Raw genomic sequence first — 24603 nt, forward strand, 5'->3', positions numbered from 1 at the left:
GAATTAGTGTTTCATGGATACAAAAGTTTCAGATGGGGGAAGATGAAAAAGTTTTGGAGACAGATGGTGGTGATGGTTGCAAAACAATGTAAATACACTTAATGCCACAAAAAGGTGCACTTAAAAATAGTTAAAAAGTAAATTTTATACGTTATGTATATTTTACCACAAAAAAAGTTATAAATTTAAAAATAAGAAGTATATTCAATTATAATTTTAGTACCTTTAAAAACGTGGGGAGCAAAAACAAGGTTTCAGAGACATAAAAGGCATTTGCTGGTCTAAACTTTGAATCAAAAAAGCAATTCCTTTGCTACTTGCCTTAACACTCCAAAATTCAATCACAGGGTCGGTGGGTCTGTCCGGTGGTCGGGCTGTCTTTGCAGACCCTGCCCCATGACTGGGAGGGACCCAGCAAGCCCGGCATGGGGTGCAGACAAGGACACAGCAGGGGAGCTTCCCACTGGCCTCCTCTGCACTGCCCTCCACCCCTCACCTGGTGTAGGAAGTAAAGATCAAATAAAGGAAGGGAGGCGCGGAGGCAGGAGCTGGGCAAGTGATGGGAAGCGCGTGAACCGGAGCCGAGAGGGTCTTGGTGCTCTGCCTGGATGTCAGGCCTGAGCCTCTGAGGTGGGAGAGCCGAGATCAGGACATTGGTCCAACAGAGACCTCCTGGCCCCTCGTAATATCAATTGGCAAGTGCTCCCCCAGAAACCTCCATCTCAACGCTAAGACCCAGCTCCACTAAACGCCCAGCAAACTCCAGTGCTGAACACACCATGCCAAACAACTAGCAAGACAGGAACACAACCCCACCCGTTAGCAGAGAGGCTGCCTAAAATCATACTAAGTTCACAGACACCGCAAAACACACCACTGGACACGGTCCTGCCCACTACAAAGACAAAATCCAGCCTCATCCACCAGAACACAGGCAGTAGTCCCCTACACCAGGAAGCCTACATAACCCACAGAACCAATCTTACCCACTGGGGGCAGATACCAAAAACAACGGGAACTACAAACCTACAGCCTGTGAAAAGGAGACGCCAAACACAGTAAGATGAGCAAAATGGGAAGAAAGAGAAATACATAGCGGATGAAGAGCAAGGTAAAAACCCACCAGACCAAACAAATGAAGAGGAAATAGGCAGCCTAAATTCAGAGTAATGATACTAAAGATGAGCCAAAATCTTGGAAACAGAATGGAGAAAATACAAAAAATGTTTAACAAGGACCTAGAAGAACTAAAGAGCAAACAAACAATGATGAACAACAAAATAAATGAAATTTAAAATTCTCTAGAAGGAATCAATAGCAGAATAACTGAGGCAGAAGAATGGATAAATGACCTGGAAGATAAAATAGTGGAAATAACTACCGCAGAGAGGAATAAAGAAAAAAGAATGAAAAGAATTGAGAACAGTCTCAGAGACCTCTGGGACAATATTAAATGCACCAACATTCAAATTATAGGGGTCCCAGAAGAAGAAGAGAAAAAGAAAGGGACTGAGAAAATATTTGAAGAGATTATAGTTGAAAACTTCCCTAATATGGGAAAGGAAATAGTCAATCAAGTCCAGGAAGCAAAGAGAGTCCCATACAGGATAAATCCAAGGAGAAACACACCAAGACACATATTAATCAAACTGTCAAAAATTAAATACAAAGAAAAAATATTAAAAGCAGCAAGGGAAAAGCAACAAGTAACACACAATGGAATCCCCATAAGGTTAACAGCTGATCTTTCAGCAGAAACTCTGCAAGCCAGGAAGATGTGGCAGGACATATTTAAAGTGATAAAAAGGAAAAACCTACAACCAAGATTACTCTACCCAGCAAGGATCTCATTCAGATTCAATGGAGAAATTAAAACCTTTACAGAAAAGCAAAAGCTAAGAGAATTCAGCACCACCAAACCAGCTTTACAACAAATGCTAAAGAAACTTCTCTAGGCAGAAAACACAAGAGGAGGAAAAGACCTACAATAACAAAACCAAAACAATTTAAAAAATGGTAATAGTAACATACATATCGATAATTACCTTAAATGTAAACGGATTAAATGCTCTAAACAAAAGACACAGACTGGCTGAATGGATACAAAAACAATACCTGAACATATTTTGTCTACAAGAGACCCACTTCAGACCTAGGGACACATAAAGACTGAAAGTGAGGGGATGGAAAAAGATATTCCATGCAAATGGAAATCAAAACAGAGCTGGAGGGCTTCCCTGGTGGCGCAGTGGTTGAGAGTCCACCTACCGATGCAGGGGACGCAGGTTCGTGCCCCGGTCCGGGAAAATCCCACATGCTGCAGAGCAGCGAGGCCCGTGAGCCATGGCCACTGAGCCTGCGCGTCTGGAGCCTGTGCTCTGCAACGGGAGAAGCCACAACTGTGAGAGGCCCGCGTACGGCAAAAAAAAAGATAGCTGGAGTAGCAAGTCTCAAACCAAACAAAATAGACTTTAAAACAAAGAGTATTACAAGAGACAAAGAAGGACACTACATAGTGATCAAGGGATCAATCCAAGAAGAAGATATAACAGTTGGAAATATTTATGCACCCAACATAGGAGCACCTCAGTACATAAGGCAAATGCTAACAGCCATAAAAGGGGAAACTGACAGTAACACAACATAGTAGGGGACTTTACCACCCCACTTTCACCAATGGACAGATCATCCAAAATGAAAATAAATAAGGAAACACAAGCTTTAAATGACACATTAAACAAGATGGACTTCATTGATATTTATAGGACATTCCATCCAAAAACAACAGAATATACTTTCTTCTCGACTGCTCATGGAACATTCTCCAGGACAGATCATATCTTGGGTCACAAATCAAGCCTTCGCAAATTTAAGAAAACTGAAATCATATCAAGTATCTTTTCCAACCACAACACTATAAGGCTAGATATCAATTACAGGAAGAAAACTATAAAAAATACAAACACATGGAGGCTAAACAATACACTACTAAATAACCAACAGATCACTGAAGAAATCAAAGAGGAAATCAAAAAATATCTAGAAACAAATGACAAAAAAAAACACAACAACCCAAAACCAATGGGATGCAGCCAAAGCAGTTCTAAGAGGGAAGTTTAAAGCAATACAATCTTACCTCAAGAAATAAGAAAAATCTCAAATAAACAACCTAACGTGACACCTAAAGCAATTAGAGAAAAAAAAACAAAAAAAACCCAAAGTTAGCAGAAGGAAAGAAATCATAAAGATCAGATCAGAAATAAATGAAAAAGAAATGAAGGAAACAATAGCAAAGATCAATGAAACTAAAAGCTGGTTCTTTGAGAAGATAAACAAAATAGATAAACGATCAGCCAGACTCATCAAGAAAAAAAGGGAGAAGACTCAAATCCATAGAATTAGAAATGAGAACAGAGAAGTAACAAGTGACACTGCAGAAATACAAAGGATCATGAGAGATTACTACAAGCAACTCTATGCCAATAAAATGGACAACTTGGAAGAAACAGACAAATTCTTAGAAGAGCAGAACCTTCCGAGACTGAACCGGGAAGAAACAGAAACTATAAACAGACCAATCACAAGCACTGAATTTGAAACTGTGATTAAAAATCTTCCAACAAACAAAAGCCTAGGACCAGATGGCTTCACAGGTGAATTCTATCAAACATTTAGAGAAGAGCTAACACGTATCCTTCTCAAACTCTTCCAAAATATAGCAGAGGGAGGAACACTCCCAAACTCATTCTACGAGGCCACCATCACCTTGATACCAAAACCAGACGAAGATGTCACAAAGAAAGAAAATCACAGGCCAATATCACTGATGAACATAGATGCAAAAATCCTCAACAAAATACCAGCAAACAGAATCCAACAGCACACTGAAAGGATCATACTCCATGATCAAGTGGGGTTTATCCCAGGAATGCAAGGATTCTTCAATAGACGCAAATCAATCAATGTGATACACCATATTAACAAACTGAAGGAGAAAAACCATATGATCATCTCAATAGATGCAGAAAAAGCTTTCAACAAGATTCAACACCCATTTATGATAAAAATCCTCCAGAAATTAGGCATAGAGAGAACATATCTCAACATAATAAAGGCCATATATGACAAACCCACAGCCAACATCATCCTCAATGGTGAAAAACTGAAACCATTTCCACTAAGATCAGGAACAAACAACATTGCCCACTCTCACCACTGTTATTCAACATTGTTTTGGAAGTTTTAGCCACAGCGATCAGAGAAGAGAAAGAAATAAAAGGAATCCAAATTGGAAAAGAAGAAGTAAAGCTGTCACTGTTTGCAGATGACATGATACTATACATAGAGAATCCTAAATATGCTACCAGAAAACTACTAAAACTAATCAATGAATCTGGTAAAGTAGCAGGATACAAAATTAATGCACAGAAATCTCTTGCATTCCTTTACACTAATGATGAAAAATCTGAAAGAGAAATTAAAGAAATACTCCCATTTACCATTACAACAAAAAGAGTAAAATACCTAGGAATTAACCTACCTAAGGAGACAAAAGACCTGTATGCAGAAAACTGTAAGACACTGATGAAAGAAATTAATGATACAAACAGATGGAGAGATATACCATGTTCTTGGATTGGAAGAATCAGCATTGTGAAAATGACTATACTACCCAAAGCAATCTACAGATTCAACGCAATCCTTATCAAACTACCAATGGCATTTTTCACAGAACTAGAACAAAAACTTTCACAATTTGTATGGAAACACAAAAGACCCCGAATAGCCAAAGCAATCTTTAGAAAGAAAAATGGAGCTGGAGGAATCAGGCTCCCAGTCTTCAGACTGTACTACAAAGCTACAGTAATCAAGACAGTATGGTACTGGCACAAAAACAGAAATATAGATCAATGGAACAGGATAGACAGCCCAGACATAAACCTATGCACTTATTTTTGATAAAGGAGGCAAGAATATACAATGGAGAAAAGACAACCTCTTCAATAAGTGGTGCTGGAAAAACTGGACAGCTACATGTAAAAGAATGAAATTAGAACACACCCTAACACCATACACAAAAATAAACTCAAAATGGATTAAAGACCTAAATGTAAGGCCAGACACTATAAAACTCTTAGAGGAAAACATAGGCAGAACACTCTATGACATAAATCACAGCAAGATCCTCATCTAAAATTTAACTCTGTAAGTTTTCCCCCACATTAAAATATTTTATATAAAATAGCTATAAAATCAATTTTATATCACTTATAACAACCTCACCACAAACATATATCAAACAGAAAAGAAAGCATCCATTATACTCACAACATGCCTGCTAGGAGTTCTGGAATTGGTACTCCATTCCTAACAGCACCCTGTGATTCTGTGATTTATAGTAAATATATATTTGGTCTTCAACCCCTGTCCTTGCAATGAACTCCCATAACCCTAGGAATTTCCTAAGTGAAGAGAGTGATAAAGGTGTCTTTGTTAAATGAAAGAGACCAGTTTTGAAAAGGCACTAGGTAACCTAAGGATGGGGGTTGGTTGCCAGGGGAACCAGCCTAGTGATTAGAGGGTAGGGACTTTCAGTCCCACTCCTCCACCTCAGGGGAGGGGAGAGGAGCTAGAGATTAAGTTCAATCACTGAAGGCCAATGATTTAATCAATCTTGCCTATGTAATAAAGCCTCCATAAAAATCCCTGTACTAGGAGACTCGGAGAGCTTCCGGGGTGGTGAACATGTGGAGATTCAGGGAGAGTGCTATGCTCTATAACCCTCTCTACACACCTTGCCCAGGGCAGCTCTTCCATCTGGCTGTTAGTGAGTTATATAGCCTTTTACATTAAACTGGTAACCTAGGAAGTAAAATGTTTCTCTACATTCTGTGAGCCACTCTAGCAAATTAATGGAACCTGTATAAGTGACAATGTAGACTTGATATTGGCCTCTGAAGTGGGGTGGGGGCAGTCTTGTTGAACTGTGCCTTTAACTTGTGGAATCTAATGCTATTTCCATGTCAACAATGTCAGAATTTAGTTGGATTGTAGGACACCCAGCTGGTGGAGAACTGCTTGGTGCTCTTGGAAAACCCATACGCTAGAAATGATGTTAGAATCTACACCCTTAGGCTCAGCCTCCCCAAAAACCAGTCACAAGACTTCTGCTTCCATTTCAAGCTAATCTCCTCAACACTCAGCCATTCAATCCGTAATCATTTTTAAATTAGTGAGGATAATCTGTTTACAACTTCACTATCTCAAAACTTATTTAGTTTTTCTAATTAGCCAAATGGCACATTTATTTTTTCATGCTAATTATAAAAAGGTTAAAAACTGAAAAAATCTTTCTTTCCCTGTATTGTTGGTTTTCAATTTTACTGATACATCACTTTAAAAAGAGTTCTGAACCTTAACAAAGAAACATTCACCATTAATAGTTTATTCGCTTAATGAAAAATAATTAATAACTCTCAGCTTTCTTTATATTACTTATTAAAGGCCTATGTAAGCCCTAAGGCTGGTATAAGAGTGCATATTAAATGTGGTTTTCCTCCCCTTCCTTTCAAAGTTAAGTTAACCCAAATATGTCCTTCAAAGTCCAGGTGGTCATTTGGACAGCAATTAGGAGAGCATTAGAAGAAGACAGTGACATCAAACAAAAGATAAAGATAGTTTCCTTATAAAAATGTGAAGAGATCTCCATTGATAAGGTGAAAACTGTAAATTTTCTGATAAAGCTAAATGGCTGGTCTCCACTCCCAATCTGGGGCTAAGTGCAAGAAAGTCCTTTTCCCAAGGGACTTCATTGTAGTCCTCCACTCCTGACACCAATAAGGCACTACAGAGAGCCTCTCTCCTTCCATGTCATTTCCCCAACTTAACTGTTCTAATCCCCTACTTTGCTTACATTGTTCATCTCCCTTGCAAGTTACAATGTTGAGGGGGTTTAGGAGGAAGGCAGGGAAAACAGTGGAGGCCTTTTACAAAACTTAAGCCTTTCTGTTTATTACTTATGTAACCGTAACTTAATTATATATTTATTATACATATTTAATATATCTTAATTAACGGTTTTAAATTAGTGTATTTTAATTAATATATTTTGATATTTTATTTAATCTATTTTACTTAAATAATATATTTTATTTAATCAACACATGTAAGTTAAATGTGATTTAATCATATTATGTAATGATTTAATTAACTATGATTTAACTACAATTTTTTTTCTGAGAATATCCCTTTTTTTTGTTTATTTATTTATTTTCTTATCAGTCATCCATTTTATACACATCACACATCAGTGTATACATGTCAATCCCAATCTCCTGATTCATCACATATTATGTAATATGATTTAATTAACTATGATTTAACTACAATTTATTAAAGCTAGTGACAATAATTCCAAAACCAATAACTAAAATTTATTGATCATCTAAGGCATGGTGCTAAGATGATATGCATGGCCTCAGTTAACCCTCATTGTAACTCTGGGAGGTGAATACTGTAGCTCCCTACATTTTACAGATGAGAAAACTGAGGCACAGAAATTTCATCAAGTTTAAGAATGAACAACTTTTTTGCACCACTCTAATGTACCACTGGGAAAAACCTGCCAATCAATCTATGACACAACTGTAAAACACATCCATATTTCAGAGATACTGAAATGTGAAAAAGAAAAAAGTGTGTCTTACAATGAAATACCTAAGTAATTTTCAGAAGGTCACTAATCTACTAAGTGTTGCAAGCAAGATTTGAACACAGGCAGTCTGGTTCCAGTCCTGGTTTATGCCTATTATCCTGGCATAATTATTAACAGTGCTCCCTTTTAACTATCAAAAGTGCCCCAGTTTTAAGGATAAAGTATAGTCTTCCAACTCATGGTTTAAATGAAATAAACCCTGTGACCCGAGTCCCACCTCACTGCACCAGGGACTAAAGTGGGAGCCAGCATCCTCTGCAGGTGGCTTCAAAGAAGTCCTGCCCAATATGGCAGTTTTTTATTGAGTGGTGGCAAAAGGACCCAAACAAATCCCCTTTGGGAAGCATAAAGTAGAAGTGAACCAAGAGAAGTTGGGTTATTTCAACTCAGAACATTGCTCCAAGCAAAGCTGAGCAAGTATTCCAGGGCCATAGGAAGCCTATTGTCTACATTTGTCTTGGAAACACTCACTTGGCTATTTGGGTGGACAAGCTGACTTCCCATGATACCCCCTTTTCCCAATTAATAATTCTCTCCTGAGAATTATTTTAGTTATGATCATAAGAAAGTGGTCTAAAACAAGGCCCACTACCATTACCTTAATCTCTGATAAATTAATCTAACTAAGACCAGCCAAGTGAATAGTAAGAAGATCTTCAGAAATTTGGGAATGTGAAAAAGGAAACAAAGCAAACGTGAACATGTGAACTTGGAGAAAAGAAGATGGACAAGTTAGCAGCAGTTCATGAAGGAACTCTAAATGGATCAGGCCACCCCACCAACACTGCACTCAGAGCCCTCCTACTCAGGGGGCCATGGTGCTGCTCCTCTCCAAGACCTCCCCACCTCAGCCACAGGTGGTAAGGCGGAGGTGGATACCTTAAAAAGAACCAGCCAGTCTTTCAGCTGGCCAGTGACCCGAACGTGAGTGCATAAGGATGAGCTAGACTGATGAGATGTTCTTGTTATTAGAACTATGACATTCTGAGAGACAGAAGTTGAATGATGTGTTAGGGTTAGGAAGCTGGAGAGGGCCCAGGAATGGACAAAGTTATGGGCAGGTACAAGTTATAGAGAAATGGTACCACGAGCTAGCCACCACTTAACACAACAGAAGAGGCACAGAGGAGCCAACACCAAGGAACATTTTGTCTTGAGTTCCAGTATATGTCCCTTTCAATAAACCATTTTTTTTCCCCTTAAGAAAAGTCCAAGGAGATCTTTTTTTTTTTTTGCGGTACGCGGGCCTCTCACTGCTGTGGCCTCTCCCATTGCGGAGCACAGGCTCTGGACGCACAGGCTCAGCAGCCATGGCTCACGGGCCCAGCCGCTCCGCGGCATGTGGGATCTTCCCGGACTGGGGCAAGAACCCGTGTCCCTTGCATCGGCAGGCGGACACTCAACCACTGCGCCACCAGGGAAGCCCCAAGGAGATCTTTCAATCAAAGAAGGCTTAATAATAAACTGCATGATCCACACAAGACTGAGAGCACAAAAGGAAATAACTAAGCCAGACTGCACGATTCCACCAGGGCCCAGAACGTTGTGAATGCAGGATAAGGGAGGCTTGGAGATTTGGAAAGCTCTTCACTGTGCTCAAGTTTAGAAACGTGCACTTTGCAAGCCTGACATATTTATGGGTCTTTCTATTTCTCTTCTTTTATTTGCCTGTTCTTGTTCTGTGACCGTAACAGCATGTCCAGGGAACACTTGGGCACAAGGACAGAACACATGGTCCCACAGCAGAGACAAGCAGGGATCTTTTATAACAACGGTAGCTCCTCACACCTTCTCTGCTCAGGGATGGTACACAGCCTTTTATCACGTTTTTGGTATATGGCAGTGGAGGGAAGGCAGCAATGGGGACTCAGCAGGGAAAGCAGGAATCCTGTCCAGCCTCTTGCCTTAATAATGCCAATCTTTCTCTTCTATCCCCACTGCCATCATTTAGTCCATTTTAGTTAGGGGGACCATATATCAGCTTTCCAGGCACAGTCTGGGTTTCTGCTATACGTGCTAGTGTAATTATTCACAGTGCTCACGTTCACTCTTAAAAGTATCCTGATTTGGAAAAAAATTATGTGGTCACCCTGATTTTGATCCAAACCCCCATCTTCTTCCACTTCATGTACCACTGGAGGAAAAAAAAAAACCGTCAATCTGTGACACAAGTGTACAAACACATGCAGTTTTCAGAGATGTTGAAATGTGAAAAAGAAAACAAGTGAGTCTTGTAATAAAATATGTAAGTAATTGTCACACATCACAAAGATAACCAGTACTGAGGGCAAGATTTAAACCCAAGCAGTGTGCTTCCTGTCCCGGTTTATGACTATTATTGTGGCATAACTACTACTGGCAGTGAATTAGTACAACAGTCACCTGAATGATTTCCATTCTTAATCCTCCGACCCTTTCCACACTGTATAAAGAAAGAATACTCTGAAGCATAAAATGGCTCCTGCCACTCCTCTATCTAAAACCCTTCAATGGGGGCTTCCCTGGTGTCACAGTGGTTAAGAATCCGCCTGCCAATGCAGGGGGCACGGGTTCAAACCCTGGTCTGGGAAGATCCCACATGCCACGGAGCCACTAAGCCCGTGCGCCACAACTACTGAGGCTGTGCTTTAGAACCACAACTACTGAGCCCACGTGCCACAACTACTAAAGCCCGCGCACCTAGAGCCTGTGCTCCGCAACGAGAAGCCACTGCAATGAGAAGCCCACACACAGCAACGAAGACCTAACACATCCAAAATATAAAATTTAAAAATTTTTTTTAAAAATTAGCCCCTATTAAAACCCTTCAATGGCTCCCCACTGCCCTCAAGAACCAACCTTGACTCCATTACCAGACTCACAAGATCAGCAAAATTTTGCCCCTGCTTATGTCTCCAGCCTCAACTCTCACTGCTCCCCCACCTCTAACTCCACAAAGCAGCCCTCCTGAAATTCCTCAGTGTCCTCAAGTCACAACCCTGGGACTAAGACAGCCTAGAAATGGAAATAGGGTAAGCACATGGAGAAATGGACAGGGGTAGAAAAAGAGATGCCAGACTCCCATCCCACCCCCACTCACAAGACCCAAACTCAGACCTATTCCTTAAGCTTTGCCATGTCTCCAATATCAACTCAAACACTACATCAAACCCCTCTAATTTTAAAATAAAAGTAAATGTTAGAGATAAATGTTAGAAATCTATGCCTTTGTGACTAGTATCCACGTGCTATTCTTTTGGAATCATTTCTAGAAAGGAGCAAAAGCTGGCCACGTAATCAGCACACTGACCAAAGTCTGAACTAAGAATACCAGGAAACTCCACCCTCTATCACCATCCCCCAAAACTCAACCTCTAAAGGAAATGCAATTTCACAATTTCTCCAGCATTCCTGAAACCCTGAAGGCAGTCCTGTGCACAGGGCAGACAGTGAAGGGCATGTGCCAGTTGCCCTTGCATACATGTTATGACTACAGTCTAGTGTTTGGGTGTCCCCCCACCTCAAACTTTTGATGCATAAGTGGTCCAGAAGCCATAGCTACTAAGTCAACACCAAGATGTGCAAACATTTCTGGAACAAGCAACATCCAGGATGGTGCAACTGAGTTCCCCACACAACCCTCCCCACTGCCACCTCACGCCTCACCAGACCTTCACCCCACCTGTGGAATAATGAAGATAACTGGGGCCCAGGAGACAGGCCTTCAACTCTCTGAGCCTCAAGTTCCCTAGATGTAAACTGAGAATAATCACCTCTGTTTCAAGTCGTTGATGCAGGATTAAGTGAAATAAACCATTTGGAAACACCAAGCCAGCACCTAACCCTGATATGGCAGCAAACACTAAATGCTTATCAAATCTGGGAAAGGAAAACTATTCTGGCTTAATAAAGCCAAAAAAAAAAAAAAATTCAAGTAAATGTAGCTTCAAATTTACTGCAAGAGAAATAATCTCTCTGAGCCTACTATCTAACCATAATGTCAGACATCATGCATATCATCTTATTTAACCTTTCTAACTATCTGTAAAAATTACCTCCTTTCAGAGAACAATAAATTGAGGTTCAGTCAAGTTCAATAATTAGTAGATCAAGAACCTGGCAGACCCAGAATTTGAACTTAGTCCTATTTGAACACAGAACCATACCATTTTCTCCTCACTGTTTCCCAGACCCTGGAGCCAGAGAAGGAGGGAGTCATCAGATAAGAGCCTGATAAGAGTCAGATAAGAGGACAATCATGCAGTGTCGATTAGTCCACCTAAGTCAGTGCAAAGACCAAGCTGCCCACTACTCAGGGACAAAGAAAGGGGGAAAGGTCAGCAATCAGCATAACCGGATAGTTCAGCTCAAAAAGGACCCTTTGGCGATGTAACTTAATGTTTTAACAGCATAAGTAACTTATTAGCATGAGGCAGGTGACTCCCTGGCCCTGTGATTTTAAGCAGGTTATTTAGTATGACCCTTCTATGCCTGTTCTGTTATTTGTAACATGAAGACAGTACAATCTCCCCTGCAGTAACATTGTAAGGGTTAAGGAAATAATGTGCAGACATCACTTTGCACAGGGTCTGTCACATATGAAATGCACAGTCCTATTATTTTGAAAGTCCTTTCACAACGAGACTTTCTATAGCCCTTTCCTTCCTCATTTGCCTAAATTATCTGCATCAACCCTCATCTCTGTAACTTACCTGCGTCTCATTTCTCTGTGTACCCCACGCATTCATTTAGACCACAAAAGCTTACTGAATACCTGGTCAGGCAGGCTGGGGAAACAGCAGTGCATAAGAAAAATCTTTGCCCTCATAGAGCTTACATTCTTACATTTGTGGGGAAGGAAGGCAGACAGAGAATAAAACAAACAAACAAAAAACACATAATAAACCACCAGGCAAAGTGTTAAAATGCAGGCAAGGGGCAGAAAATAATCTCTGGGGAGAAAGTGAGTCAGATAAGATAATTAGGGAACGCCCTGTGGGAAGACCACTTTGAATCAGAAAGCTGAATGATGGGATAGAACAAGGCCTGAGATCAGAAGAAACAGTGTTTCAGACAGGGAAACAGCAAGTGCCCCATGCAAGACCACGCACAGTGTCACAGAAGACTAAGCACATAGCTCTACTGATCTCGCAATGCTACTGTATAATTTTTGGTTTACCCGCCAATTTTGCCACTAGACTATGAGCCCCCTGAGGGTAGGGCTATGTATCTTCCTGCATTCACTCACTCATAGAACTCATTTACTAAAGGTTTCTATATGCCCAGCATTCTGTAAAGCACTAGATTTACAGTGAAGAATTAATCAATATAGTCTCTGCCTTCAAGGAGCTTCCAACAAATAGCACTGGGCAAAAACTAAGCACTGAGAAAATATTTACTAAGTGAACAATATGTGCGTGATGTTCAGTTATCTAGTTCTATACCATGCCAAATTGTGGGCTTTCTACAGCTCTTCTTTCCTCCCTCATTTGCCAAAAAGATCGCCACTAGCTCTTCGCTTCCATTACTCACCTGCCTCTCCTCCATACCAAATTGTTCCCAGTGACTCCTCTAATCTCCCCATCTTCTCTCTCCCCTCTGCCTTTGCCCACAGTCCACTCCACCTGGCACGCCTTCCCCTGCATCTTCTTTACCAGACTAATTCTAGTGTCATTTCCCCAAATTTCATTAGTATACCGACATTACCACTTGCTCAAACGTGTAGAAATCTCTCAAGTTCTTCAGACAAAACGTTTTCATCAAGTAACAGAAAATGACGGGTGAACAGGTAGCAAAGGACAATTCCAGATTGAGTGAATAGTAAAAAGAGTTGAAAGACAAATGATCTGAAGTTGCATATGTAATTTCTTTTCCTCCCCAAAATACGAGATATGTCAGTGAGTTTCTGGGCGTTGTGCTTACAGAATTGGGCCAGGATACAAGGACAGCAAAAGTCTCACTACTATGGGTCTGTGTACTCATCCATGAAAGAACTGTTTCATTTACAGTAAACAAAACCAATTTGGGACAAGAGCTATCATTTACAGGTCTTCCCCACACAGAAGTCAGTAGTTTAGCAACTAAATTATTTGAGATGAATTTCCTTTTCTAACAGCAGAAATTGCAAGTGCACTTCATTTTTAAAAGAAAAGAGTCAGATATTTATTATTCTAGGCAAGAAGGCAGATAAAGGTGAGTCACAACTTCCAATGCAGCCTCCACAGCCATAGTTAGCTGACAGAAACTTGCACATAAGCTTCAGTCCTTCACTTCTAAAAGCCAGGCATCCATCTTTCTCCTCTCACTTTTGGAAAGAACAGAAAATTAAGCTGGAGTCATCTATTCTGAGATACACAACAGCAGGGACAGGGTTTTGGTTTCCTTCAACAATACACATTCCTCCCTGAGTTCCTGGATAGAAGCTCTGGGCTTTGTAGAGAACCACACAAGGATTCTACAACTAGGGGCCTGAGGGGCACTGTTTCCCACAATGTCTTTGCTTCACCTACAACAGAACAGCTCTGTTAACTTCACCCAGCCATTATGAGAGGAGAAATGCACTAAAAGGCAAAATACCATGATCAGATTATCACTAACCATTTAAACTCAGCGCCCTCAGACAAGACTTCCTCTAAGACATAACTAATGTAACAGGCTCATCTCTGTGCCCAACATGGCTGTGCCTTGCTGTATTGTGCTATTTATAATAGGGAGTGCACTGTACAGTAATTACATGCCTGGTCTTTGGCAGCCGGACTGGGATTCAGCTATTTTTTTACTAGCTGAGTAACTTTGGGCAAAGCACTCTAAGCTTTTAAAAACTCTTCATCAGACCCTACAAGTCCCCACTTGATCCAGTCCCTGCCTACCTCTCAGACCATGACTAGTACTGTCACTTTCCACCTCTTTAACTGTCTGGATATGTTGAGTTCAGGTCCCACCTCAGGGCCTTTGCACTTGCTGTCCTCTCTTCCTGTGTGTCACCTGGCTGGCTACTTTTCATTACTCAGGTCTCAGTTCAAATGTCAAAAAGTCACCTCCAGGATCTCATAAACATAATGTTGATTATGTGAGTATGCACTTATGTAATCCATTGTATAATTCGATTTACATAAAGTACAAAAAGGAACAAAACCAGTGTATGGTGGCGTAATTCAGGGGACTGGCTACTCTTTTCTAGGTGGGAGTAGTGACGGGAAGGAGCACCAGGGGGCCCTCTGGGTTGCTGCTAAATGATTAATTTCTTGATATGGATCTGATCTCCTGGGCATGTTCAGTTTGTGAAAACTCATCAACCTGTTCACTTATAATATGTATATTTTTATTACATGTGTTACAATGCAATGTCGAATTGGTTTTCCTGGATCATCTAATCTATGACCCACCATCTTGGCTAAGCTATTCATTCTCCAGCCCATGACCTTGTTTTATTTTCTTCATAGCATTTGTCACTGGCTGAAATCATTTTCATTATTGTTTATGTATGTACAGTCTAGCCCTTCCCCACCCCCATTAAAATATAGTATCATGTGACCAAGATCTCTGCCTGCCTTGTTTACTATCCCCAAATATCAGTACCTATAGTCTTGTTCTAGGTATAAGCTGAACAGAGAAACATATGTAAAATAAGAAATGGCAAAAGGGTGGCCCTTTAAGGATATAACATCAATTGAAAGTCAAAACAGAGAAGCCAACAGCAGAAGAAATAAAAAATGTCAATGACATTTAGCATCAGGAATATGTGTCAAATGTTAAATTTAACAACGAGGAGGGGGTAGATAAAGTGTCATTCTTTTGCACCTCTGTGAAAGTGGTTAAAGTTACTTCTCACAGCAGAAACTGGGTCATTTATCTCTGTACACACAAGAATTTTGCATAAGGCCTGGTACAAAGAAGGTCTGAGCCAAGAAGAGTAGCAAGAGATTTCTGAGATGCTTGGTGAGGATTCTTAAGTTTCCAAGAAAAAGAGGGTCATATTCAACTGTAATGTCTGCCGTGGGCAAGGGAATAGGTAGGCACAACATACATGCAGAGGTAAGTGGAGCAGACACAAAGAAGCATTCAAGAATATGAAAAGGGTTCCTTACAAATCACAAACAATACTCACCTACTTTCATTGCCAATTCTAAAATGTTTATAAAGAAAAAATTAAAATGTGTGAGTAGTGTTGCTGACTTGGATGTTACATAGTAACTTTATGCTATGCAGAGTAACTTACATGCTGATATAAGTTATTTTCATGAGGAAATTTACACCACAGCCTGGTATAATGGAAACTGAAAAGTAAACCTTTAATCTGTAATCAGTTCTGCCACAAACTCTCTTTATAACCTTGAACAAGTCCTTGAACTTTAGTGCTCAATTTTTCTACCTGTGAAATAAGCTAGTTGGATCTGATGCTTGCTAACGCCCATTTCCAGTTCTTGAACACTGTGTACTATTCCTGACTAAAAAAAAAAAAACAAACAAACTCATTTCCTAAGCTTATGTTCACAGGACAATACACCATCCACAAGTATGTAAATCAAAGTTACTAGATGCAGTGAGGTAGGAGATCCTTTTACCCAGTCTTCTTGCCAAACCAAGGGTATCACCCACCTAGATTCTCTACAGTGTTGTGTTCAGACTCCCATTTCTTGGTAAGGCAAGAAGCCCTATCATACTTCAGCTGAACAGTTGGATTTCTCAGCACAATTATTTCCTTTGCTTTTGTTTTCACTGCCTTAGGCCCCATGTTTCCCATCAATTCAAGTCTACTCTCATAGTTAGCACCACAGTTCTTGTTTTTTCTAACAAATAATGAATAGAACTTGATCACCTGGAGGTATTCTCCTTACTCTATTACAAGTTATTAGTGATTTTAATTAGACAAAACCACCATTCCTTTTGCTATCCCACCATACTGTCAAGTGCCTATTAAAGATATTACAGTAATAAGTTATTAGCACCTTTTAAATTTACATTAATGAAAACAGACAAATGAGAAGTCAGGAAATGAAAGAAGGGAAAAAAAAACCTTTCAGATGTCATAATTAACCAAAGCTTAGAGTAACTCAAAAAATCATTAGTAGCTATCTTTCAATTTTTTTAAAAAATATACTATGCATATCCTAGTTAAAACTGCAGGAGTGATCATTTGTCTCTCATCAATTAAAGATGGGAAAATGGACAAGGACGATGCTCTGCTGTGGATGAGCCCCACATCATCCTTTCTTTAAAAGAGGAGCGATATTACAATGGAGAATAAGAAGTCGAGTGGTTGAGGCATTTGTCCATGAGTCATCACCAACTCTTAACTCCCCAAAGACCTTTTGACTACTGTGACTCTTGCCACCTGCAGAAGGTATTGATCAAATCTACAGGAAGCCAAGTTCTAATAGCTATTCAGCATCCACCACTGGCCCTCCTAGGTTTTTATTCTCTTGAAACAAGGATTAAGAGGACAGGGCCAATGCTCTGATGTGTTTTAGTGCTGGGACTGATTGCTCACTGAATTGAGGGAGAGCGTTTCCCATCTTTCTCCCTGACCCCCTCATTTCACCAACTCAAGCACCACTACCCACCCCCACAAGTCTGCAAAAGCAGGCAGCCTGCAGAGAGCTCACTCCAGGAGGTGAGTTACTAAACTAGCAAGGCTGGGTTGGGTTTCTAGGCACCTTCATCATGTGGCCTAACAAACAGGCTCAAGAGAGAGACGGTTCAAAAGCAGCATTGGCAAATCAGGTAACTGAGGACAAACAAATGTTGCCTGCCATTTTAGTAAACAAGAATGTTGCTTGCCACCAAGTCAGCAGTCACTGCAGCCGCCCGAGACACTGCACCCTGAGGGGAATTCAGGATGCAGAAAAACAGGATACAGGCCCTAGAGAGTTAAGATGCATATCAAAGGAGTAACTTCAATAAGCCCAGACTCTTACACCTTCCCAAATTGAACAAAGCATTAAAATCACTACCTTGACATATGTGATTTTTGTGATTAGCCCTAATCTTTTGATGCTCCACTACAAGTTTTTTTTTTTCAGCCAAAACTCCCATACACCCTGGCTCCTCCCTTACCTCTCTGGAACAGTTTCTCAGAGCTATCCAGAAACTTCCCCAGGATACAACCCTCAATAATGCCTCCAATAAAATGTACTTCCCAACTTTCAGGCTGTGCATTTTTTTTCTGTCGACATAATAACACCTCAGGACTCCAAAACCCAGCCCCAGGGACTTTTCCTTAACTTGCCTGCAGCGCCTGACGCAGGGCCAGGCGCCCTCCGCAGCGCTAGGGTAACCCACGTCAGCGACAACTGACAGCTGGGTGGCTCTCACTCCGGGGTGGCCCGGACTGTCATTCCCCGCTCCGCCTGGGACCCCCGACACCTGAAGCGGGGTGGGGGTGGGGGGATGCTGGGGTCTCTCGTGCGCCCCCGGGCGCAGCACCACGCGTCCCCTCCACAGGTGCGGCGCCCTAGCGGCCGCGCACCGGCGCCAGGAGGAGGTGGACAGACAAGGACAGGAGGGCATCACTGGCTGCTCCAGGCTCCCACCAAGAGGCCCGCTCACCTGGGACCTGGCCGCCAGGAGCGGGAACCGGAGCGCCAGGTCTCTCAGTAGTTTCCAGGCCTGCGCCACCACAGGGGCCGCCATCTTAACCAGAAAACTTGCGCGGAGAGCCAGGCGGGGCGCGACGAACCAGGCGGGGCGCGGCGAAGGCAGGAAGGGGAGGGGAGGGGAGGGGGCGGGGCCCGGCCGCACCGCCCCCTCCGCCGGGGCCCGCCTGCTGCCCCCGGGACGTGGCAGCGCCCCTGAGGGGCCACGTTCTATAGCCCTGCGTCCCCCACTGTGACTCCCACCTCGGCCCCAAGTTCACTTTCAGCCTTCAGAGGCCCCGTGGCCTCCTCACCGTGCTACCCCGGCCCACGACGTGAGCAAAAACACATCCCGAGCCCTACGGTCGTGGGGCTTAAACTACGCTGGGGCGACAGGCCAGTGCACGTTGGCCGGTGCCGTGAGTGCCCTGAGGACCGGCCCACAGAGCTGACGCCAAGTAAGGGAGGCCTCTGGTCTGGTCCTTGGGCCCCAGAGGCTCACCTGGGGAAGCGATATTTGAGCTGAGCCTTGAGGCAGTACGGGAGAAGGAAGTGGGTCTGACGAGGTCGGTGGATCCCCTCTACACCTGAGTAAGAATTTTTTATCTTTTACCGAAGGTTAAGGCAAAGCAATTGAAGCACTTTAAGCCGGTAATCACCAGAACAAGAGCAAGCGTTTATTCGGAGTTTACGTGACTCTAAGCACTGTATATGTAATAAAATTACTATAGCAAATAAGCTTAATATGTGCCAGGCATGTTACAAATTATGAACTAATTTAGTCTTTATAGCAACCTTTCCAGTAGGTACCAATGTATAAATCCCCATTTGTCAGAAGAGAAAACTGAGGCACAGAGAGGTTACCTAACTTATTGAAGGTCAGAGATCTGATACAGATTAAAAATGGTTCAAACCCATGCTCTCTTCTCCCCACCCTATTAAGTACCATTTTAGAATTTTTTTTAACCTTACTCTGTTCTTGAGCCTATGATCATGAGAAAATGTACAATGTAACAGAACTAGGAAACTGTTTCTGCTTTACTTCCCTTTTTACTTTTTCTGCTTTTAATTTTTTTTTAATTTTTATTTTGACAAAACAAATCTACAGAAAAGTTGCAAGAACATTACCCCCAACTCCGAAGTACCCTTTGCCCAGATTTACCACTTATTTATATTTTGCTTCATTCCCCATTTTTCATAGATATAGATACATAGCTTTATAGCCCATTCTTAATCACAAGTTTACTGGCTAGATTTAGCATCCATTGTTGATTATTTCTTGAATCAGTTATTACTGTAATGGTTGCAAAATCATGATTGTCTAATTCCATTCCTTTCTACATTTTTTAGTTTACATTCTACTCTGAGAAGAGCTTTACCATCTCCCACGTTTATTTATCCTTGTGTTCACTTGTATCAATATGGACTCATGCGTCCCTTTTTATTCAGTGCCAAGCCTATGCTCATTCCTTTTACATGTACTCAGCTGCCTCTGAATATGGGTCATTTTATCCTCACAGGAACCCTGTAAGGAGTGATGATGTTATTCCCATTTTACCAGAGGGGGAACTGTACTACAGAAACACTATGTAACTTGCCCAGGGTCACAGCCTGGGACCAGACCCCAAAGCTGAAATCTGACCACACCCTTCTCTTGACATGAGGGGATCTGAGTTCCCACCTCATCTATCATTACTTGTACTGGGTCTGCCATCTAGCCAGGATGGAGCAAAGATTCATTAATGTTTACAGACTGAATGTTTAAGCTTGGTGAGAGCTTTGAACATGTTGTCAGAAGGAAGCAGACCTCCTGTAGGATTAATCAAAGGTGGTTTATTCAGACAGTGCTATGGCAAGGGAGTTGGCTACTATCACTTTCCTTCCAGCAGAGACCTGAAAGGGTTTGAAAAGAGTGCATTTCGTAAAGAGAAAGGAGAGCCTCCTTAGACAGTCTTTGATGAGTGTTGTGTTTGGATGGGATTTTTTTTCTATTAGGGCAGGATTTTTGGAAGTGGAGTGGGCAGAGTCTTTCTGATTACCATTCATGTACATGTGGCAATCTTTGATTGGTTCATTATCTACTAGTGAATTTCTGGGCTGGGTAGCATCATACGAGTTTTCCTGTTTCATTTGGAAGACTGCCTATTCCTCAGCTTTGGGGCCCAAGCCCTGCATCAGCAATTCCTCAGTGTCTTCATCCACTTTCCCTAATTGTGCCATCCCTGCAGCCAAGGGGTTGGGGGAGATGGAGCAGAAGGACCTTCGTATGGTATCTCCAGTGCTTAGCACTGGACCAGGATTAGAGAAAGTGTGAAATAAACACACGAAGGATGACTCACACTTATTGAGTTCCTCCTAAGTCTTCTCGCTATTTTCTACCCTTTTTTCCCAAATAGGAAGCTCTTTGAGGTCAAGGATCCACCAAAGAGTTCTGCACTGTGCTTTGCTGAGATAAGCACTGGGTTTTCAGTGAAACTGGATTGGATTCAAATCTCACCTCTGCCTTCTGTGAATCTGTGACCTGAGGAACTACCTAGGTCATACAGTGATAGTAAGTATTCAGTGAGTTGTTGTATGTAAAGACCTTGCACATAGCAGGGTCTTAGTAGATGTTGTGTTTCTTCCTCTGATATATTCTTAATAAATATTTGATATCTAATGTGAAACACCAGAGCCAATCTGAGGTATGGGTCATAAGGCCCCTGACACTTTGTAACTTATCTTGATAGCACTGGCCAACAGTAGAGACGTGTATGTGCCAGATGAAAGTATTAAAAGAGTGTAAAGTGGTTGTCTCCAGGAAGAGGGTGGAGGATAGCGGTCAGGGAACCTTTACATTTTTAGAACTTTGCAAATACTGATTCCTGAGCTCCACTCTAGACCTACTGAATCAGAATCACTTAGGATGGAGTCTGACATCTGCATTTTAAATAATCTTCTCAAGGAGTTATTTAGTTTGAGAACTAAAAAAAATTTTAAAAAGCAGACAAACCAAACCATAACGATAAACTCTCAAGAAGTTTCCCAGTGAATCAAGAGACAAGTTACTCTGCCTTCTTCCACTGGGTTCCTAAATGTAGAATGAAAATCCTGTGATTCATAGATGGAGGTGATGACTAAATGCTGCCCTCAGAGAGTCCTGACACATGGGTACAAGACCTATCTTCTACCATGTAGAAGCATTGGCTAAGGGTGAATAAACAGTGATTCTATGCTTTTTCTTTATCAGTATTGCAATTGTGAACTGCTTGAGTAGTAACTGTGGCCATAGGCAATACCACTATCAAAGCATTCTGTACTGTCTGGGATCAGATTGAAGCACAGAGGTAGATATCAGACAAACTGAGTTCAGGTCTTGACTCTGTGATTTAATAACTCTGAGCTTGAGCCAGTTATTTCGCAGCCTCAATCCTTTATCTGTGAAAGGGGGATTATAATAGTATGTATTTTGCCAGTGTGTTACTGAGTCCAAGCTCGTACTACTTGCTGCACAACAGGCCAATAAATCGAGAGACAAGTTGCTGGAGCAAGGAATAGTGACTTTATTCAGAAAGCCAGCAAACTGAGAAGATGGTAGACTCGTGCCCCAAAGAACCCATCTTGCCTGAGTTAGAATTCGGGTGCTTTTTTATACTAAAAGGGGAGGGAGTAAAGTCAAACATTTCCTGGTTCCTGTCAGCCTCCGGGAGAGGATGTGTTAATTTCTTCCTCCCTGCAGTCATTCACGGTGGGCCTGGTCAGGGTGTTCCCTGTGAGCTAAACAAAGGTATTTTAGCTTAATGCTCATTACCTGGGAGGCAGGGTTCCCAGAGTTGGGCCATTATGTATAATTTAAGCTTATAGGCAACATCCGTTTAGTGATTAACTTGTAATAGAATATAAAGGGTTCTTCTCCATTACAAGTGCATTGTCAAGCACTGGAGATCCCAGTGGCTGTTAGCCACTAGGCTTTCTTTGCTTGACTAAGAAATCCTTTTTCATGTTTGTTTCTTTACCTCAGTGAGGCTGTTTCCCCGTTAGTAAAATGAAGGTCAAGTATGACAGCATCTTATTTGAACTAGAGTTAACAATATAGCACTTCTCATAAACTTTGCATACACTGGAAATATTAAGTTCCAAAACTCCTTCATCAAACTTTGGATTTAGAACAACCTGCCTACACTATTTCTTATTGAGTTAATTGTTCCAGGAAAGAAAATAAAAACATCAGTAGACCCACACACCTTCTCTTTCATTTTAGCAGTGCCTGTTAACAGTGAAATAATGTGCTCATTTTCATATCCACACTGATTACTCCCTGGGCCCAGATTTACCAAAGAGGCATGTCAGGAAACCTAGCACAGGGATTATGCATCTAGCAGTTTCAGTGGTTGTTTATCATTACCTTTTCATTTAAGCATAAAAACCATTTGACAGATACAGACTCATTGTAACCAGTAGAAATGAATAGAATTTTTTACAAAACAATCCTAATTTTCATGGATAACATTTGAATTCATGCCACTCCCTGTCAAGAATGAAAATCACTATTAAGATGATGAAACAAAGGGCATTTGTGGATTTTGTTTGGTTATTTCTTCTTTAATGGATAACAGATTTCTTGAATTTACAGGCAAAGAAACTTTGGGCTTTCATTATGTACACTGATAATATCTCTGTTGCTGTTTGTGACAGCCATTTTAACCAATGCTTCAATTGTGTTATTTGCCAATGGCACAGAAAGAAGTTCCATTGTGCTGCAGTTATTTTTTCCCTCTTCAAAAACGCATTAAAATGATTAATTCTGATGATATTTTTCAGCAGCTTATTTAAATTATAAGGTGCACAGAAGAAAAGGGATCTGAAACTAAGTGTCTCCTCTGACAAAACCACAGTAAGCTCAAGAGAAATTCTCACTATATCCTGGAGAGGATCTGGGGGAGGGAAGGTAGAGCCATAGTAACAGGTCAAAGTCAAGATGAAAAAGAAGTAAGAGTAAGGAACATCAGAAACCAGGAGAAGGAGCATTCAGGGACAAGGTCAGCTGGAAGACTGTAAGTGGAGAACGAGAGTTAAGGATAGAAACAAAGGCGATGACATTCTATTGGTCAGGAAATTTAGAAATGGATAAAGAAGATGGTAAAAGTGGAGTGAAGAACATTTACACAAAGGACAGTGGAGAAGCATGGACTGAAAGAGAAAAATGGTACCAGATTGTGGGAAAGAAATTCCCTTCAGAAAGAAACCTGTTTTCCCACTGCAATCGAAAGCCGTGGAATTTAGCACTTTCAATATTATTAAGACATCCTTCATTTAAATACCAAAATAGGGACTTCCCTGGTGGCACAGTGGTTAAGAATCCTCCTGCCAATGCAGGGGACACAGGTTCGACCCCTGGTCTGGGAAGATCCCACATGCTGTGGAGCAAGTAAGCCCATGCGCCACAACTACTGAAGCCTGGACGCCAAGAGCCCATGCTCCACAACAAGAGAAGCCACTGCAATGAGAAGCCCACGCACCACAACAAAGAGTAGCCCCCGCTCACCGAAACTAGAGAAAACCCATGCACAGCAACGAAGACCCAAAGCAGCCAATAAATAAATAAATAAATAAATAAATAAATAAATAATAAAATAAATACCAAAATAAAAATTAAAGGCATTCCATTTCAAATGCCCTGCTTCATTAGGAAGTAAGCAGTCACAGCAATGGTTTTTAATAGAATTCCTTTTTTTTTTAAATTTATTTTATTTATTTATTTTTGGCTGCGTTGGGTCTTCCTTGCTGCGCACCTACTCTTTGTTGCAGCGCGCGGGCTTCTCATTGCAGTGGCTTCTCTTGTTTGTGGAGCACGGGCTCTGGGCACGTGGGCTTCAGTAGTTGCGGCTCGCAGGCTCAGTAGTTGTGGCTTGTGGGCTCTAGAGCGCAGGCTCAGCAGTTGTGGGGCACGGGCTTAGTTGCTCCATGGCATGTGGGATCCTCCCGGACCAGGGCTCGAACCCGTGTCCCCTGCATTGGCTGGCAGATTCTTAACCACTGCACCACCAGGGAAGCCCCAGTAGAATTCCTTTAAGAGGTGTCTGTTTTGTTTTAATGTCTTTGGGGCCGTATTCTCCAAAGGTTCTGATTCAGTCTGTCTTGGGACCCAGAGATCTGCATTTTTATAAGTACCTCTTCCACCCCACCATCTTTATTGTAGGTGATCCATTGTCTATGACTGGAGAAGCACTGACCCAGAAGGTGGGACTTTGAGAAAGCTATAGGAAAATGACAGAAATCATCCAATTCCTCTCTTTCTCTCTCATTTTCTTTTCCATTTCTTACCCCACTTGTAGTATGTTTCTTAACCTTTCCCTA

The 24603-nt window shown here is 41.5% G+C and overlaps 1 protein-coding gene across 1 annotated transcript in view; it reads right to left on the reverse strand.

The window, feature by feature from the left end:
• Positions 1-18319, reverse strand: part of LOC103077858 (succinyl-CoA ligase [GDP-forming] subunit beta, mitochondrial) — a gene marked incomplete at its 3' end in the record, with an annotated part of 162089 nt that extends 143770 nt beyond the window's left edge. The window contains exon 1 of the mRNA XM_007447302.1: positions 18242-18319. The remainder of the gene's footprint in view (positions 1-18241) is intronic.
• Between the last annotated feature and the right edge of the window lie 6284 nt (positions 18320-24603).

The sequence above is a fragment of the Lipotes vexillifer genome, unplaced genomic scaffold (genome assembly GCF_000442215.2).
Source record: "Lipotes vexillifer unplaced genomic scaffold, Lipotes_vexillifer_v1.1 scaffold1571, whole genome shotgun sequence".
NCBI classification, from domain to species: Eukaryota; Metazoa; Chordata; class Mammalia; order Artiodactyla; family Lipotidae; genus Lipotes; species Lipotes vexillifer.